Source organism: Vespa crabro, chromosome 3 (assembly GCF_910589235.1).
Source record: "Vespa crabro chromosome 3, iyVesCrab1.2, whole genome shotgun sequence".
Lineage (NCBI taxonomy): Eukaryota > Metazoa > Arthropoda > Insecta > Hymenoptera > Vespidae > Vespa > Vespa crabro.
Window position 1 is genome coordinate 51,967 of NC_060957.1, and position 21,163 is coordinate 73,129.

General features: G+C 32.5%; 1 protein-coding gene and 1 long non-coding RNA gene across 2 annotated transcripts in view; one reads left to right on the forward strand and one right to left on the reverse strand.

Moving 5' to 3' along the window:
- Positions 1 to 21,163, reverse strand: part of LOC124422655 (chondroadherin-like protein) — a 74,365-nt gene that overhangs the window by 26,422 nt on the left and 26,780 nt on the right. The gene's annotated exons all lie outside the window — the stretch shown is intronic.
- LOC124422664 lies at positions 9,241 to 20,192 on the forward strand. The gene is made up of 2 exons (XR_006941898.1): positions 9,241 to 9,368; positions 9,789 to 20,192. It is a non-coding gene; the product is annotated as an uncharacterized LOC124422664 (long non-coding RNA).

Sequence of the window (21,163 nt, forward strand, 5' to 3'; positions counted from 1 at the left end):
TCAACGTTCATATACGTTTTTTATAAGGCAATTATTACTTTAATTAACAATTAAGACTCAAGTGTAGAATAGTACGAAAAAAAAGTTTGGAATCGTAATAACGTATAAGTAAAACAAATATTGCCATTTTACGGCATTAATTCAGCTTTGAAGTATTTAAGTAATATCAATGTGAAATGACGATATGCGATCATGTTGTATTTAATAACTCCCATTGCGTTTAATCGGCTGCTGGATTGTGACAATTCTAATCTCTTTTAATCATATGAAATATTTATAAAACGAAAGATATTATGAAATTAATATCGATACGATGACTTTTTTCTTTTTACGAGAAAATTGTAAAAAATCTTATTTGTTAAAATAAGACAACGAGTTAGGAGCTGGTGAGAAATTTTCATTACATAGAGATAAATATTTCTAGGATTTTGCTCAGTGCCTTTTAAGCTTTACGAATATCCGACAAGCATGACAATTAATTAAAGCTTTTAACAAAGAAATCGGAATGAAATATTCATGCGAGCAAATCTCGAGTTTGGACGATAATAAAAAGAGCAGAAACGAATAAAGGCATAAAGAAATAAAAGTAAGAAAAGATTAAGTATCTTAGGTATATATGCCGACATAGGTTTGACATTTGAATCCTTAATGAAATTGATATGCCAATAAAAAAAATTTCAGATTAGTAATGTCAGAAATTAGCTGACTCCGTCGGTAAAGGCGAATAAAAATAACGCTTTTTTTTTCTTTTTTTTTTTTTTCGTCGAGGAATACCATTTCTTTCCAAAGGGACTTATTGCTTTTACCTTTCATGATAGAATTTCGCGACTTGTCAGAAGCGTAAGCAGGATGAATTTTTCAATGTGTCGAGAGGCACAATAACGTTGGTTTTCGAGGATGTTTTATCATCTTACGTGTATAAATATTACATGCGTATGTATGCACGAGCGTTTATCGGATAATATTCGTAGATCGAGATTGAAAAGAGAGAAAGATATTTGTTGAATGATTTTATACGGGGCCATTCTGACTTACGGTGACCATAGAGACTTCTCTATGGTTTCTAATCGATCGTGGATGATACATGTTCCGTTCGCGCTAAATACCAAGAGTGGAAATACACTGTTACAAGAAAAGAGAAAAATATCTAATGGCGATTTGAGGCGATTGAGGTGATCAGTCTTGAATCACGTCACGCTCCATACTAACCGGAAATCAATAAGTCGCCGATCAAATTGCTTCCTATCTTCCTCTTCCTCCTTTGTTTTTTACAGTTTTATGGAGCCATATTAAATAAATGTTTATTCTATGGTGCAGATCGGGATATATACATGGTAAATCATTAGACTCTACCAAATTGGATATAAGAAGTATCTCTATCCTTCTTCTTTTCTCTACTTTCGTTATTAGAAACTCTCTTTATTAGAAAACTAGATAATAGAAAAGTGTAGAAAAATTGTTCGCATGCAGAGATTTTTTTTAAAAGATGAGAGCTTCTAATGGATGCATATCTTTTTTTCTTTTTGTTTTCGAAAAACTAATGGGTAAATTCTAAAACGATTTATCCATTCGATAAAATCAACTATTATTGGAATCAATCAATGTTTGAATAGATCCATTGAAAATTGGATTTTCGGTATTATATTTAGTAAATTCTCGCTGAATAACAACAATTTCAAATACCCTTAGGGGTATCCTTTGGGAATTGTTAGTGGTTCAACTTTGTAGACATGTAGGAACATATACTGTACTTTCCCTCTTTTATAGTATTTATTCTTCCACTATCTGTAGTTAACTTTCGGTGGTCACGTATTTAATGCGTGGGCTATGGAGAAATCGAATTTTAATTGACAAATTATATTCTTCGATATATATAATAAATAACATTCGATTTTTCCAAACAGAATATATTTCATTTTAAATCTTTATATTGGAACAAATGATATTAAAAAGAAGATTTCATGATTACTTTTGACCGATGAAAATTTTTGCTCATTTTGCTATTATGATCGCTACCTTTTGTCGCATAATTAAATTAAATTTTTGTTTTTTTTTTTTGTTCATTCTTAAAAATACATCTCCGAATTAATGCTAATTCTGTTCAAAATAGATGATATTATTCGTGTTTCATATTACTATTAGACATAGCGAAATTTTCAGCCGGTCGCTAAATTTTATCTGAAAATATTTCAAATTGAGACTTTTCCTCTCTTTAATTAAAACCAAATACGTATATTAATTCGAATATTGCTTTTTTTGATTATTTCTTACTTCCATACGTCCATACGAATCAGTTATCCCAAAGATCGGTTTGCTAAAGTCGCGTTAATACAAAATTATACATTCATAATTAAAAGTTTTTTGCTCCAAAACAACTCTATGCTGGTGAATCTGTTTTTGTAACATATCCCAACAATTCATGGTCCTCCGAGGAAGGTTTATTCAACAACAACACAGGATACGGTACATCGTAATTTGCATCGAGTATTGTTGTTATTTCAATCGGGAGTATTCCATCTTGTTGTTACGGAAAATAATAGGATAAGAGAAATTACAGTTGACTTTGCTAAATATCTCCCAGAGATGAGGAGCCATCTTTGCGGTATTCTCCAATTTTCACCTTGACGACACCCCGGGGGCTCAATTTGCGTTCCCAGGATGATGAAGACTTGTCGGGCTTAGAAGATATAACCTAAAATCATGCGATGTTCGATGAAATATTTAGCATGACGAAGAAAGCAAAATTCATTTGACATCTGATGCGATCAGAATAAAAGGGATTTATTAGAATTTACAAGTGTAGTTCTGACTCAAAGAATTGGCGCTATGTGTTAACGACTACTGATTTTCTTCTATCGCCGAGAAACAAATTAATTTTTTTTTTTTTTTCTTTTTTGATGATGAAACCTCTGAAACGAAAGAACGAACATGGAAACATAAAAGGAAACGGGAAAGGAAAAATCGCCAAGAAAGAAAGAAAGAAAGAAAAAATCAAAGATTAGAAGAAAGAGAATAATGGACATATCGCTCGGTAAGTAAAGCTCTACAAAAATTTTTAATTAATATAATGTTGTTGCAGGTTTATTTATAGCTCTGTGCCTGCGAGTGGACCCCTCATAGTTTTGGCACATTACAATATACGTGGGTAAAATGAATACCGCGTACGTGCATTTCGCTCAAATGAAAACTCATTTCTCTCTCGTTTATCTCAATAAAAAGAACGACATTACATGGATTATATTCTATTTGTTATGGACTAAAAGTATAAGGCTCCATATATGTTATTCGTATATAACCGATTCTTTATTTAACGAAGAAATAAGAAAACTAATGAAGAAAAAGGGAATAATTAATTACCATTTGTACAATTTGAAATAATTCGGTAAGCGAGCAGCGGTATATCATTTATGTTTTTTTTTTTTTTTTCTGATAGTAATTGCAATTTCGATATCTCTAATTAACTCCATCAACTTTTCTATTATTATGTTCCGTGGCGTAAAATAAAAATTCATCTAAGATGGTTAACTTTAACAATAACCGTATTAAAAGAAACCGTCGTAAGTCGGAAAGTTAATCTCATTAAAGTTTAGCTTTCCCCGTACCCCTACTCAAGACGTAAGACCACTACAAAGGAAGTTTTTCAACCATGATCGTTCCTTTCTCTCCTGATACGTAAAATAAACTTTTCGAACGATACAAAGCGACATGAAAAAAACAAAAAAAGAAAATTCTGATGGATTTATTTCATAAATATCTTTTATCATTTTCTTTGTGATTTCATAAAAAAAAAAAAAAAAAAAAAAAAAAAAAAAAAAAACGCTTGAACAAATCAGTCAACGTCTAAAGGAAGATTAGCGAGATGATCCAACGAGTTGATTCAACGGATATATCTTTTTTCTTTTTTTCATACGCACGCCTATCTTTATCTCCGCAAGAATAAACAGTGAAATATTCTTTGGCTTATTCAAATTGTGTGCACTGCCTTAAATTATTCGTCTCCTTGTTCTCACTTCCGAGGATCTTTCAAAGCAACGAAAGGATAATACACTTGCGAATTGGTCCTACATTTTTCATTTTCGAAGACGCATGCTCCATCATATTAATCGTGCGAGCTTTTTCTCGGTTCAACGAATCCTAACTAATCGATTTTTGAATTCGCTGTGAAATTGCAAAATTTCTCGTACAATCATTAAAGTCGAAAATTAAGAAATCTTAAAATCAAATTTTTTTCGTGCTTTCTCATTAAGACTTCAAATTATTTGATCAGAGATAGAAATACAGGTTTGTGCAGTATCGATTTCCCGGCGTCTCTAATCTCTAAATCTTGGTAATTATCAACGGGAACAGACTTTAATACAATTGCAGAGCTCGGTAAGATACAAATAAGTCTTAATTATAGACGGATTGACTGTCATACCTATATATTAACTTCTACCTTTACCGTAATTAGCGATAGTTTGAACTTGAATGTACATTAAGAAAATATTCACCACGAATTATTCATTAGAAATCGTTGGGAATGGATATAAGGTGGGTGAGTTAACGACGTTTCGAAAATTGTCTAAACAAACGAAACAAACTTAAACTCCTTTTTCTGAGAAAAACAATTTATTACTATATTTTATTATTTAAAAAGGCGACAAATACGTTTAACATTCAATTCTGAACCGAAAGTTTTATCCAACAACAAAAATATTCCATTAATCTATCTATTTTTTAAGGATAAATTAGTGCAATCACCTTGTACAAGAAATGAAATTGTTGTGTGTAATGAAATATTCGAGAATAAACCAATCAAAATTTATCCCCTCTCATTCGTTATACTTGTCACGCTCGAACTCTTCGTACAAATCTTCCCGTTATCCTTAATCTTTTCTTTAATATTTCCGATCGTCTTGCCGGATAATCGTTGAGATTAAAAGAACCTTAAAAAAATCCCGAGGGAAGCAACAGCTAGGAATCACCAAGGATTAATCGCCGATAATTAGGATCCACCAAAGATTCATCAAGAATCGTAATAATTAGAATCGCTGGGAACTAAGATCCATCAAGAGTTCTTGATGATTTACTATAAGAATTTCTATAACCATATAGGGTTTAATCGGCAATTGTGGGAATATTTGCATTATCGTAATCTTGTTACCGACAGTAAAATATAATATTTAATAACACAAATGCTAAATTTATTGATTCACTGCTTAACCTAGATTGAGATCGAGCCTTCGGCATTAAGCTGTCGAAAGCATTACTACTAGTGCGCATGTTAGAAAGGGAGCTAGGTAACGCATGTGCGCCAGTCAAAGTCAATTCTTGGCGTATGCGCAACGTAACAATAAAATTCTGAAGGTCGAGTCGCTCGTATTATAAAATCAGGGATGGTAGACGGTTCCTTACTTTAAGGGCAACGAAGGTTGCAATTAAGATTTCTAAAATACTCTAATTGTCCAATCGATTATGACTCCACCCTCGAAGGACTTTAGAAGAGAAAATTTGTATAAGGATATAGAAGGTATATATATATATATATATATATATATATATATATATATATATATATAGAAAATATAAAGAATGGTTCAGAGAGACGATCTATTTGAATTTTTGTTAATCAAGCTTTATGAGAGGTTTACAACACAGACGGCGTTTTTCACATAAAAGTTTAATTTATGCTTTTCTCTTTTTCGTGCTCCTTAGTTAAGAATTAAAGTGGCTAATTGTTTTAGAAACCTTCTATGAGGACATTTGGCCTGTATTAATGTCTATCGCTCGGTGACCGTAATAAATTGGAGACTGTTTGTTTCTTTTTTTAAATGAATTAAAGTTGTGAATCGAAAATTAAATTAATATTATGAAACCATGGGAAATGATATGATAAATTTCAGAGGTAGTTGCAGATGTAAAATGAGGTAAAAAATTTTCAAGTTTTTTCATTCAACGTGTAATGATTATTTTTATGAAAGAATGAAGGAAAACTTAACTTTATCCTCTATTGCAATAGGTTTCGTAAAATTAGGTTAAACGATCCTCGAATATACGTATCGACATCCGCCAACATTTCTTGGGTATATAAATGTAGCTACGTGTCAATAGTTCGATTTGCTATTTTGCAGTTCAATCGTGTTACGTTTTCTGCTCGGGAGAACATAAAAGTTTCTTCATGTTACTGCAGATATTTCTTCGAAAAATGAAAATATTTCATTTATTCCCATTTATGATCACTGTGAATCATTATTCATACATCTTTAATTCATTTTATCTGAATCTGTATATTTTTGTATCAGAGATTAGTAGAAGAAATAACTGCAATATTTTCATTCGTTCGATGAATTGAAATATTCATAATGAATTCAAATAAATGAATACTTACATTATCCAAAGTATACGTACCCTTAAACCTTAACTACTAAGAATAAAATGTATGATTTATAAAGGAAAAATCATTTTTATAAAGGAAAATTTCTGAAAGTACGCTTTTCGAAATTACAATTTTGCTCTTAGACGTAGCAACGATTTTTCCCTTACAGAAATATAGAAATTGTACTTGCACATGTAGTAAATACCTATTTACCTCCCACGAAATATCAAACGACTACGATTTGGTAAAACTATATGTACACACACACACACACACACGCGCGCGCACATAACCCATAAGAGTGCGAATGGAAAACTATTCTGACGAATAAATGAGTGCACGCCAGTAGCAATTCAGGGAAGAATTTCCGAAGAATTTTATTTTCTTTGTTTCCATGCTCAACTTCGCAGAAATTCTCCATCTTCGACAATTCGACAACTTTCTACAGTTTTCCCATGGGACATCCAAATTGCATTTTAAAAGTAGACAGCAAATAATAGAAAAAGTAGAGTATACGCATGCTAAAGTAGAAATGTGTGAATTCACGCACAGCAAGGAAAAATGAGTTTTTCACCGAGAATAGAACGAAGCGAAACGAAAAATTCTTTTCTTCGGATACTCACCCGATTCGAATTTTCAAATTTCATCGCACATTCGATGAATATAATAATAATATTATATAGAATAATATAAATAAGAAAAATAAGAAGTGTGACGTTAATTAAATGTTGAAACTCGATAGAAGAATTGTTACTGTCGTTAAATTTCAGAAATGATTGTGATCCACGACAGTCGCTAGGATTAAATGCGATTTTCGTGAAAATATTGATTAACTTATTAATAGTTAATTAAAACTCTCGAGATGAGAGGCGAGAATACATATTTTATAACACATTGAAAGACAGATGTGATTCCTCTTTCTAGCAACCCTCTGTATTATCGATCATTATAATTTTCTAATATACCGGGTATCTCATTCTAAACGATGCGACCAAATATCCCCAATTTCATTGCTTTTATAAACAAATGTTTCAAATGAAAGTTATTAGGATTTGAGTGGTAAATATTACTGCGCTTTAAACTATTACAATGTCTGATTATTAGTGTTAATGTTTGTAAAAAGATATAATAGAAAAAGGGACAAAGAAATATATAATTCAACGCAACGAACGTATTACTCAAGTGATAATATTTATGTAGTATAACATTAACGTAATTATTGTGATTATTCGTAGAACACATTATATGTAAGTAGAAATAATCGATATTTCTTCTCAGAAGAAAAGAATAGAAAAAGAAAGAGAGGTAAAAAGGTTGCCAGTCATCATATCGCCGCATATTAAAGTAAGTGTGTAATTCCACGAAAAATAAGAAAAGAAATAAAGGGAAATATTCAAATCAGTGGCACTTGCACGTTATTCGAATTTAGTTGCATGCGTCCGGCGAATAATGCTCATTGACTCCTATAGAATCACGAATCGCGTGTAAGGGGACTTTGGATGAAAATATCCTTGCATGGTGCATCACCGCTATTACTATCATTAACCATTGTTATCAATGTCATAACCCTTCTCAGGAGTGGTAAATTATATTACTCCTCTGCGAATGTTATGGCACATCCTAATGACAATTGACTGCTATCCACGATTAAACGTCTCATATCGAACGATTCTACCTTAGAATAGAAAGTACTGCCGATCTTACCGTACAGTATGTTATATATATATATATATATATATATATATATATATATATATATATATATATATATGATGTATATATACGATATGTGTCAATTTATCTCTATAGTTTTCCAAAGTGTATCAAATGGATTTTGTTGGAAGCGTTTCTTTTTTACCACGTGAAAGAAATCGAATTTAATTCGATCCCTCTGATCGAGGAAATTCGCCCTTTTCAACCTAATGTGTGTATATGTGTTATATCATGCCTTTCGATGCTGTATATAATGAATTATCTCGATGGTAAGCGAGGGTAACCGATGTTAAGCGGTTAAAAAAACTCAACAATAATTGAAATATGAATAGTAATTATACATTTGGAAGGAATATACGAAAACATTGAAAATAATTTTAAAGTTTAACTTTGTATGCGAATTAAAATCCGTTAAATGCGCAATCTTGATTAATTGTATTAATTAATTCAAGTTCAAACTAAACCATGTATACACGCTCTTTTTGTACAGGCGATATTACGTGCACGATAATCGGAAGCGCTTTAACGCGCTTACGGCAACTAAAAGGTTAATTATTAAATTGAAAGTACTCGAGTAAATTCACCATAGATAAAGGAGATAATTATCGTATAATATTCGATAAATGTTGATCCATATGGAATAATATAGAATGGGGTTCGTAACATTGTCGAGGAATTTTATTTCTGAATGTATAAATGTTCCAAAAATAATATCATTAATTAGAGCGCCTTAGAATATTGTACGAGTAATGGAAACTACGCCTACCACCAAGAATATTATAAATATCTATGTACTTCCTTCGCGGCATGACAAAACTCTCACGAAGATCGATTTGCCTATTCGCTTCGTCGAATTCACCGATTTCACCGATATACGTACGTTTACCGTTGCAATTCTTTAATGCGCTCGCTCTCTTTTTTTTTTTTTCTTCTTCTTTTCTTTTTCTCCCATGCATTTTCCGTTATGTATTTTCTATTATGCTCTTCCGTTATTTTCAGCATATATACAAGGTCGTTTCTCGCAACCGTCTCTTGTATTCGTCATCCATCATAGAAACACGAGAATACGTCGCGTATTATTTTATCTACGGAGCGAGTTTACTCACCAAACCGTTACAGTCGGCCGGATTAATGAGATACTATCTTTCGATGTTGCTTCATTCAATACGTACCTGCAACAAAGAGGATTAAATAAATACGCACCGACCAATCAGCTATAGGAGTTTAATGCGTTCCTTCTATCAGTATGAATGGAATCGATGGCGCATTTATAGTCCGACGAACGGGAGGTGTTGGGGAGGTATGACCAATGTTTATGTAATATCAGGCGACAACGAGCATGCAGAGTATCCAAAACAAGAAAGTTTGAAAAAAGATCGATTTCAACGTTCACGTTTTGTTTTATTGCCAATTCATTAATATTTGAATAAATGCTATCTTTTTATCCTAACAACTTGAGTCAAAGTTATCCGAGTCGATAATTTTGAAGAATCTCAATAGGAGATTTTAATTTTCGTAAGTTTAATATCGAAATCTTCACCAATTGTAAAGTTATTATAATATTCGGAATAACATGCTTAACGATCGCAAGATGTTAAGTCGAGTAATACAGGCGTAGGATATATATAGAAATAAATTTACATTCTCCTTGTATTTTTATTTAATTTCGAGCGAAATTGTATAATGTAAACTTGGATGACAATTGTATAAATGATTTCAGACGAAGCAAGAACAAAATTCCAAAAATTCAACTGGATCTGCAAGCCAAACTTTTCGAGCATTTATTATCACGCAACAGCCGAGACCAAACACGCTCTGTAAACAAAATTAAATCGCAACTAATTAAATCCCGACTTATTATTATTTCGTGAAAGAACAGATATTTTTTTATAATTTAATAATTTTAATTGGCAAAAAGAAACGGTTCCGTTGGAATTTATTTGAAAAGAAAAAGGAAAATATTAAAATTGAAGATACGAAAATTCGTTTTTCCATTCTTTTTATTTTTTTTCCTCCCTTTTAAGAAACCATTAAAAAGTAAGAAGTAAACGATGAAGCACGAAGGTGACCGATTAAATTTGAGTTAATTGCTTCGATTAGAGCACTAATTCGAGTCGAGGAAATCTGGGACGCTAATTGTCCTGCAATTAGAGCAACCCGCGCATAGAAGTCGAAATAAAATGATGATAGTCGAGTATCGTAAAATAACACAAAGGAGAAACGTTAATTTATGTTATAAAATGTTATCTTTTTAAGATAGAGAACTTTGGATTGCGAATTTTCCTCAAAGCAAAATTATTGATTTTAAATTTGAAGATCTCCAATTATCTCTTGCGTGAGCCAATTTTAGAAAGTGGAAATCTTTGTTTAAAGGACCACTCGAAAAATCATGGACTTGGATGCGTTCTATCTCGAAATTCGTTCTATCTCGCGGGAACTTTCCACTCGAGTACCTTAAGACAAGTTACTTTCCCATTTGAATCGATTGTCTTCAATCGGATTTTCGTCTTCGTCGACGGTCCGGCGTCTATTCAGTGATGAAAGAAAAAGAAAAAACGAAGGAAAAAAAGAAAAAAGATTAAAACGAAAGAACGTAGAAAAATAAGATCACAGATAACAAAAGTGCGATATTTAACGTTATTTACGTTTAATAAGTCTTATCGTCTTATGCGAGATTTCGCAGTCGAAAAAAATAAATCTTCGCACTGGACACTAAGAATGGTTTCGTGCAAGTCCACAGTTAAATTTACATATACACGATTCTGATTTACATAAACTGTACAAACCGACTAATTCTGTTTGCGATACAAGTCAGACAAAAGCGTAGACAGATATATACGTATATTTAAAAAGTCTGTCCTATCAATTAAATTACACTAAAAATTTGAACTTGACTCAGACGATTCGATCATTTATTCGTCGTTTTAGCCGCCTTCGATTTCGATGAAACTGTACAGGTCGATAGAGTCTTACTTCATCAGCTAAAGAGAAGTCTAAGAGTAATTTTCATCCTTAAAAATGTTATTATCGCAGGAATATATCTTGTTATTGCATCGAAATTATTTTGTACAAAGGCATTTTAGTGATCTTTTAAAAAAATTTTCAAATCAAAATGAAAACGAAGATTTTACTCTAAGAAAGGACTATGAAAAAAGAGGTATCAGTATTTTGCTTGTGGAACAAAGGGGAGGAAATACCGATAAAAGAAAAGAAAAGGAAAGAAAAGAAAAGAAAAAGGATCCTTCGTTGGGTCCTCCGTGAGGGAAATATAATTAGATTATCGTTCCTGGATAAAAGATGGTATTACCTTTATCTCAGTCTTTTTAAATCAATGTCTTTGTACGTTCGAAACTTTCTGAATAATTTCCCTAGTGATTTCTCTCTTTCTCTGTACATGTATGTATATATACATATAGATATACATATATATATATATATATATATACAATACGTACATATAATATGTCCGGTTTAAATGTTTACACGCGATTATTTCCCCAAGTATTAAAAATCCACATAATGTTTGAAACAAATGTGTGATGTTATAGGGGCACAAGTGGTAGTAATAATTGTGTGACTTTGCGATAACTTCGGAGACCAAAGGTCAATTTGAATATTTGAATGATACCCCCATATTCTTTATTACATATTTCTGTTGCTGATATCGAAACGTTTCCAACATATTGCTCATGCATGAATTTTGTACGGGCCATTGTTGAGTTATTAAGGTTTAAATTTGGCATTGCCCCAGCATTTGCGTTAGCATCATTGCGTTACATGGACACAACGAGAAAATAACTTGGTCGGATTTTATATACCAGTGAAAAAACGATTGGATTGTGTCGCATTGATGCAAAATGTATAAATAATGTATTTTTAATAATTGACGACACGTAAAAGAACATTAATGTCGGCGGCATGCCAATTTTAAAAATAAAACAAAACGGAACATAACGTGGGCAGAGTCCGCCATACGTTCATACGACCGATTTTCTGCTTGTTTAGGCCTTATTCACACTTGGCACTTATTCACAAAGTTTGTACAGACTATTCAAATATACCTTATATAAGAAGCTTTTGAACTATTGTTTTCTGCCAAAAATTTCACCAAATCTGAATATAAGTTGACTTTTAGAAAAGAATTGTTTCTTTTCCGAGGACTACAGTTTGTCTAAATTGTACTAAAGAGTCCTTACGTAATTCATTTATAGAGAAAATTGTTGAAATATTAAAAAAGCTCCTCGCTCTAAAATGAACGATAGAAAAGACCCAAGAAGATGAGTGACGCACCACCTGTAGCAATACAACTCCAATGGGTAATCGCGTTTGTTCTTTCAAGTCGAGGATGTGCGTTGTCTGTCACGTACCAAGCTGATACGTGTACAGGATGCAGAAGTCGATTGGAAAGTAGTTAGAAATTCCCTTCATACGTGCAGCGGTTAAACGATTCGAATTATATGATCGATATTATTGTACGAACGATTTGTTATGTGATATTTCTTTTTAACAATGGCCACGCATGTAAGATGCATAAATTAGTACGTCTTAAGGAGACTCTCTGCTTATCCGTTTGCAAGGATTTACGTCATGGATCATCATGGTCAAAATCTTTGTCCGATTTTGATAATTAAGGGCTCATTAGAAAGATAAAAGTTTTCTATGCGAGATAATCGTTTCCGATTCTTGAGCAAAATATTAGTCCCTTAAGAAAAATAATGTCTAAAAATGGATCATTGTCAAGTGTCTTTTTTGCACGAATAAAAATCCGTTCACGTAAAAATCTGAAACGATCTGAATCTCGTGTAAACGATTATTTTTTGAATGAGCTCATAATCTTCAAAGTCAGACGACAATTGAGATCGTAAAAATTTAAGGTATAAATCCAGTTTTCAGCCTTTTTCCTTCTATTTATCAACCATTCGTGTCTATATGGTCGGTGGATATCTGTTCCTTTAAATGTTAATTAGTCGATCCCTAGAAAAAAAAGAAGAGGAAAGAAAAGAATCCGTATCTCTCTGATGTAACGTAAAAAAATATGCATATGTATGTTATACTACATATGTATATTTTCATCCAAGTAAAAAAGTCTCTTTTGAAAATCGGAAATAATGATCTTGCATAATAATTGTTATCTTTCGAAGGAGCTTTTGATAAGTTCACATGTTGCATGGATTTCATCGAGATATGCTTACAATACTTTTTGCAACTTTTAGACAGATGCAAAAAAGCTAATGCACGTAAATAATGCACATCGAATATAAGAAAAGTATCTACGTCTACCTAGGAATTGCATTTTCGTTTCTCTTACGTAATACGTATTAACTTCGTACCAGCTGTTCTGTAAACATTGATGATCATACATTGTGCCTGATTTCTCAGCTCATATTCTAATTCACAAATGCACCCGGTGTGAAGTGTACAAAATACCTACTATATAAGCATATATGCCGACACGAGGAATCGAGAGAGAGAGAGAGAGAGAGAGAGAGAGAGAGAGAGAGAAAGAAAAGGGACAGAGTTCTACTAACGCGTTTTCAGTTCATTTCTTTCCGCATCTGTCTCTTAAATCACACGCGTTTCGAACGATATTGAGTGAACAGCCTTAAAGTTTAAAAGTAGGTCACGTTTCTAAAAAGAGTGCATTAGAGTTCACTTCGATGCATTGAAAAGTAAAGTCGTTACGAATGTATGTAAGCAAGTTTATTCCTTTGTATATAACTATTTTGTAAATTATTATTATATAAAATATATTCTTAAATATGTAATTTCAATCTCCCTTTTCCTCTCTACCAATATATGATAATTATATTTTTGATTACGTTTGTGATATTACTAAATTAAAGAGTCGTCAAACTTTGAATTTTAAATTTAAATATAATCAGAAAATCTGAATTTATCTCGTTAAAATTCACAACGAATTATTTTTTAACAATTAATTATTTGCCAAATGGATCGTATATTTCACTTTCTTTACGGCCGGAGTTATTAGTTTGAATGTCATATATTGCAGGCACGATTTTAAAAGAAAATTGTCGAATTATTTATTACGCGAAGAAACGAATTTCAATGCGAAATGTTTAAATGGAGGAACGAACGCTTTTAGAAATACGAGTTCCAACTGAAGTAAAATTCTTTTCCATCCACGTATAAGATTGCTCAAATCGAAATAGAAAAAGCTGCCGATCGAGCGTCTCAAATCCGTCGAAAATAGGTTCTAGCGGAAAAAGAGAAAAAGAAAGAGAATTTTTTTTCAGCGCATTTCGTAGTAAGTGAGAATACATGTTTCGCCTCTGGCTATTTTTGAATAAAAACCCAAGGAAATACCGCTTTAATAAAAATTAGGCCTCGTCTTCGCTGAATATTATACGACGATAAAAATTGTGCGGCCAACTAATACGAGAAAAAAGAAAGCACAGTCTCTTGTTACGTCCTACGTAAGTACGTTTATTTATTTCTTTTCCCAGGCTAAAGATTTTCTACGCTGAAGGTTTGGAATGTGTAATCTAAGGATCCATTTAGGAGAGAAAGTAAACCGATGCCTTTTTAGGATTTACCAAACGATAAGCTATCCCATTACATCGTATAATCCTTCGATACCTTATAATCCTTTGAATATAAGGCCATCAATGGAGTCAAATAACACGTTTGAAGACAATTGAAAAGATCTTGAATACCTTTGTTTATAAAAATATCTTTGTTTGTGCATTCCGATAAATTTTTCGAATTTCGCGTCGAACTACGAATCGTAGACGTTATAATCAAAATAAAGAGTAGATCTCTTGTCAGAAAAAAAATAGTCGATATTCGCCAGTCAATAATAACCCGGTAATTAATCTGTCAATAACTCTGTGATTAGTTATTACATTTGTATTCTGCATTCTTTTTAATTGCTAATTAGTTAGTAAGTCCGTATTCCGTATTCTGTGAAATCAGTAATAAACTAATTAATCTTGAAGCAGAAATTTGTGAAACTACAATTCAATTTCAAATTTCTTCTCTATTCTCTTATAACTTTTACTGAACATTATTTAGATGGAAATCTATTTTTAAAGTAACTTGAAATATTTATTTTTAATAGTCTGCTCTTAGTTTTGTTCGATTTCCACCCTCTATATCACGTCACTCGACGTGAATCCAATTCACATTCCTAATCCCTGGTGAAGATTTCACGGTCCAATCAAAAACTAATCATCTTAAATTATCCAACTGGACTTAACACATGATCTCGTCCAAATTGTCATAATGTCATATTTGTCGGTCACAATGTATGAAATTTGACATGTCGAGGTGACAAAGTAACTATTACAGTAATCCATGACGGAATCATTTTGATTCACATCGATATTATACTAATATACATATTGACGATAATTCGAGCTTCTCATGAATATTATACCAACAATGATAGAGGTCGCTCGAGCACACGTTTTGCTTCCTCAAAGTAAACGAATTAAATTGTGTTCTTTGTTACCATACTCTTCGCTGCGGAGTTATTGCAGTGTAGTACGATCATCATGTAATTGCTTACGTCTACATGGACAGTTTCATTACTGTGTTCGTTATTACTCTCGTGACAAAAAGTCCCGCCGAGACCAATGACTCCAGCATTGTATATGGAGGATTTAATCGGTCGTAAATACTATCCACCGTATGCTCTTCATTCTCATCCAACAGACCGGCATCGATTGCATTGACATCCAGCGAAGATGAAGCCTTAGACTGGGATTGGAACGATTCCGAAGATAAGTCTTTCAAACTGACACACACACACACATATGTATTATATATTTATATACGATATTCAATTCAAGAATCAATGAAAACCGAAATAATATCAATATAAGAAAATATATATATATTTATGTATTTGTAGGATAGCTCTCGAGAATAAATGATTTTTCTTTTGTATTGATCATAAAGTAACCGCGTGAATGAGTTAGCAAGCTGACTAGAAAAAAAAGCGAGCATCATGCACACGTTCGTTCGGAGTGTATTAAGCGAGCATTGCGATTTGTCAAATGGTTTATACCAACAAAGAATTCAGATTGATTGATTTTGTGAGCATGGTCTCATTTTTAAGATAAATATGTTTTGAACGAGGAGACGGCGTTCTGAAATTTTTTAAAACCTTTTTTTATGCTCAGGAACAACATTTTTGACAGGACTTTTTCGAAGAAAATAAAGCTTTTTCAAAAATTTGAACGAATCGGCTCCTCGTTTGAATCTTCATTTTTAAAATGAAACATCGTTGATCAAAATTGGTTAAGAATTATGCCCAGATTCATTGTTGATATAAACGTTGTTTCCATCATCGTTTATCGTGAAGAATAAGTCTCGTATAGTGGCGCCCCTTCAAATCTACAGTGAAAGAGACGAAGCTCCTATCTCCGCTCCTATCTCTACTGATTTCATGTAAATGCTTGAATGGTGTTTGTTTTGTTTCCATGAACTGGCCAATTTTCTAATTATTTGTATGCTTAAGCTGATTCTCATCTCGTCAAATGTTCTGAATCCAAATGCAAGAAAACGCATTTGAACGAAATGCTTACACAAAGGACTCACTTGGTGATTTTGATTTCATTAAAAAATTATTAAATACTATTTATTAATCGTAATAACCAACGTAAATATGAAAATCTTACGACTATGCAGCTCAGATCCTACTCCGTGAACTTCGAGAGCGTCGAAAGTGGAAATAAACGGACCGAACAAACGTTTCCTCTTGCCCCTGTATTGTTCCTAAAGTAAACTCTTGTGCTCTGCATAATACATTCTACTACGTTACATACGACGATGATGATTTATAATAATAAAGGAGAAAGCATATATTTGTAAAAAATATAACCAATCTAGACGCACTAGTGTCTCACAAAGATCTCTGTGAGATCTCCCCTTTTGCATTACATCAGCTCGCATAATGGTTTTTCATGCAAACGAACATCGTGTATAATTGCGACACATGATCATCCATCGATAGGTATACCTAATACTAATCGGATAGGATGACAAGTACAAAGTTCCTTTAATTTTCGTCCATTACTTGTCTTTCAGCCGTATAATTGTATTACCAGTTGATAATACTCGGTTTTGTCTTTATTCAATTTTTTGTATTTTGGTTCTTATTGACAATGTTTAACGTAAAAGGAAAAGAATCGATTTACAGAAAAGATTAGAAAAACGATCTAGGGCAGTAACCAATCAAATAAATGATCCAAAGCAGAACTTTTTATAATCTCAACGAGCACATTCAGAAAAAAATTAAGCATACAGGATAGACACCGCCAGAAATGTTTGCGTATTTAGCTTCTCTCAGAGATAACAACATCTCTATAATATATTATAATATATATTGATCGTTACTTCGATCCTAAAGCAATAATGTATCGGGTAGCAGCGCTAATAGATAATAGAGTGCATAGATACTGCAGGAAAATGTCAAAGAAAATATTCAAGTGAAAATAAAAAATTTTCCTATTTCAATTGGATGAAATATTTATACAACATGTATATGCATATGTATCTATGAATAATACAAAAAAGTTCGAAGCTACGTATGTTTGATGAATACTGCTTTCTATTCTCTTTTTCCTTTTTATATACTTCTTTGTTATTTTTATATATAAAAACATTTCTTCAAACATATAGCCCTTAATAAATCTACACCTTTTGGATGCATACTCATAATATTCATATATACCTCATATCAGTGAACTTCAGAAGTTCCCTGCGCATAAATATATGAAAACTTCGTCCTTATAAATATATAATAAGTTACAGTTCGTTTTATACACGACCGCAGGGAGTTTCTTATACAATCGTCATTGCAAAAGATGTTCCCTCACTATAACTTTCGATAGAAACGGAATATTTCAGTTCTATTTAAAATTCTGGATAGATTAGGACGTTTTCTATTTTCTTTTTCGCAAAAATGAAGTTTTTTTTATTGTCAACGCAGAGATAATATTTTTATAATATAATTAATAATAAATGCTATTGTTCTCTATAAATTTCATTCGTGGCCGATGAAAGAATTTAACGGGCACTCCTACAATAAGTTATTTATACGATAGCGAATAATTTTCATAACGTTTTGAAACTTTATTAATTTTTTTTTTCCAGTTAAATATATAAAATATAACGATTCAAGCATTAATCATAAGAAAATAATTTTTTGCTTCCCACTAACATAAGCAGGCCTAATATGCTTTTCGTAAAACGAATATATATCGGCTTGCTAAAATGATTAAAGTTTACACGTAAAACGTCTATTAAGTCTGATGCAACAATTAATGTATTCACTCTTATTTATTTATTTTCTTTTTCTTCTTTTTTCTTTTTTTTTGTTTTGAGTTTCATTTTACAACACAAGATTAATGCGCGAATTAGGAAATTTGATTTATATTTATATACGTATACGCATAGGAAAACAATGTTGAAATCTCTCGGCGTTTCTGTATCAGGTCGTTCGAAACATTTCTCTTTTTCTTTTTTTTTTTTTTTTTTTATCAAAGCTCTCATGTTTCGAAACATTTCGAAAATTTATAATTCACGAAAGCTCTAATAAGTCAACAAAAGCATTCGAAGTAAAAAATGGATTACAACGGGGAACAGTAAATTCGCTAATACTATTCAACATTACATATTTCAACATATACTGTTTGGAAATAACTTGGAAGAAGAGAAGATACGTCTATAAAAGCGAAGCTATCGCAGACACCGTATATTATACGCCGCGCTAACTATGAAATAAAAATGTAATACAAAACAAATTACAAACTTTATGTGAAAAATCAATAATTGCCTGATGAACTGGAAATTAAAAATAAACCCTAACAAATATGAAACAATATTATTCCGACCTACTTTTAAAGTGGCCTCATCGAGAAGTATAAAGAATGTGAAAGAAGATTCAAATATAAGGAGGTAAAAAGTCTAGAATCACAGTACATCAGAAGCTATTGGTCAAGTATTTAGGAGTACAGGTAAAAGTTCATAAATGAAATATTTGAAGCGTATATACAACTTGAATTTTCATATCGATCTCATAGGTTGTTTCCCCTATTCTCTTGCGTTAAGTATCATTAGAATAGAAATATTAATTATTTGTCTAGACATAATCAGAGTTTTAATTAAAAAAAATCTATTTCATTATCGTCGTCAATGTATTAATTTACGCAAAGAATTGGAAATGACTGACCTCGATTGATGAAATCATATTTTTTTGTCTAGGTTGCGCCTTATACGACAATAACGAAACGCAATGAACAATAAATTTTTTGATAGCTCATTCTTTTTATCTCATCGCTCGTTACTTTCACGTTGCAACTTGCAAGGCATAGGATACGTATATAATACTTGTAATAGATTTACATGTATCATAAGGAATATCACATAGGAAAAAATGCGAAGGATAAAGTTTAAACATGCTACGTAGGATAAAATAGGAGAAGAACTGTGTCGCTCGTATATATTATGTTAAAATTCTCTGATTAACGCAAAACTTGTTTTCCTTTTCGCATCCGTAGAAAGCGAAATAATCTCATGGCCACGTTACCATAACAACGACTAAATTATATATAGAGTTAGCCATTAATGGGATTAACGTTATAATCCAGAAAGAAATTATTTCTCTTATCTTTTGTATATTTTTTGTTCGATTAACTTAACACAAGATTTTTGGCTCGTTCCATAACCTATTCTCGAAAATATCATTGAATTTGGTTGGACAATCTTGACAATAGATACAAATATAAGTAATAATACGATACAAATTCATATATCTCTTTACGAGTTATATTACTTCTCGAGAACTTTCACTCAAGAACTTTGTACATTCTTTCTTCTTATATCTTTCTTGATTATGTTCACACATATACAGATACATACACATACACGTATCCGTGCATATAACATCTAATCTTATTATTAGAATATAATCGAACAAATCGTATCTCTTGTTTGTGCTTGGAAGAAAGCTCACAGTATGTTTTTTATGTTAGATTCGCGAAGAACGAGAGCGGGCCAGATAGAGAGAGGGAGAGAGAGAGAGGGAGAGAGAGAGAGAGAGAGAGAGAGAGAGAGAGAGAGAGAGAGAGAGAGAGAGAGAGAGAAAGATAATTGACTACGTAATCATCGTGTTCAGAGGAACAAATTGTAATAGAAAAAAAAAAAAAAAAAAAAATTCTCGTGAAGCCTTTTTCGTTAGAGCAACACAGTATCCATTACTCTTTTCGATTGTCATCCTACGCTCAGAAAAAGAAGGTCAAAGGATAAGGTAACCAACTCTGTTACGATACGACGACTCGTGAATTTGTCAAAGCGTCGTCGAGCTCGGGTCAAAGGTCAAATAGCTTCCGCCCTCGTAAGAGAAAGAGAGAAAGAAATAGAATACGTAGAGAACATAGAAGCTGCTTCTTCTTCTTCTTCTGCACGAACACATTGACGCTTCGGAAAGTTTTGTTAGCTTCGTAAATGGGATCAGAAAGATTTTATCGTCGTTTTTAAAGTCTCGAAGTGACTCAGCCGCATTTTCTGATTTTTACCAACGATAAGCCTCTCTCTCTCTCTCTCTCTCTCTCTCTCTCTCTCCCTTACGAAAGTCTCGCCGTTGGTCAAATGGTAGGTAGTAAAGCATAAGGTGTAGGAGTGTAGTAATACAGTAGTAGCAGTAGCAATAGCAGTAGTAATAGTAATGGCAGTAGTAGTAGGAGCAGTAATATAGCGCAACGGTTAAACCTACTACGTGGCGATGTTATCACCGAAAGTTTTGCGCCTTCGTTTTACTCTCACCCTCGTTCGTATACGACCCTCGTTCTATCGATTTTCATGGCTCCCCTCTTCTTTTTCTTTCCCCATCCTCTACTGCGCTTCCCTCGTTACTCCTACCTCTCCTTCTCTCTCACTCGTTGAAATCACAATCCACAGAGAGCAACGATACAAGTCATCTATACGAGTCCTCCGGTCAATGGTAAAAAGATATGAATTTTGCATCCAATGTTCTTCTTTTCCTTTTCGCTTCTATCCTTTCTCTCTTCTGTCCTTCTTCTTTATACTTGTTCGTTTTCTATTTCCAACTCTCGATTCTTTCTTTTTTTG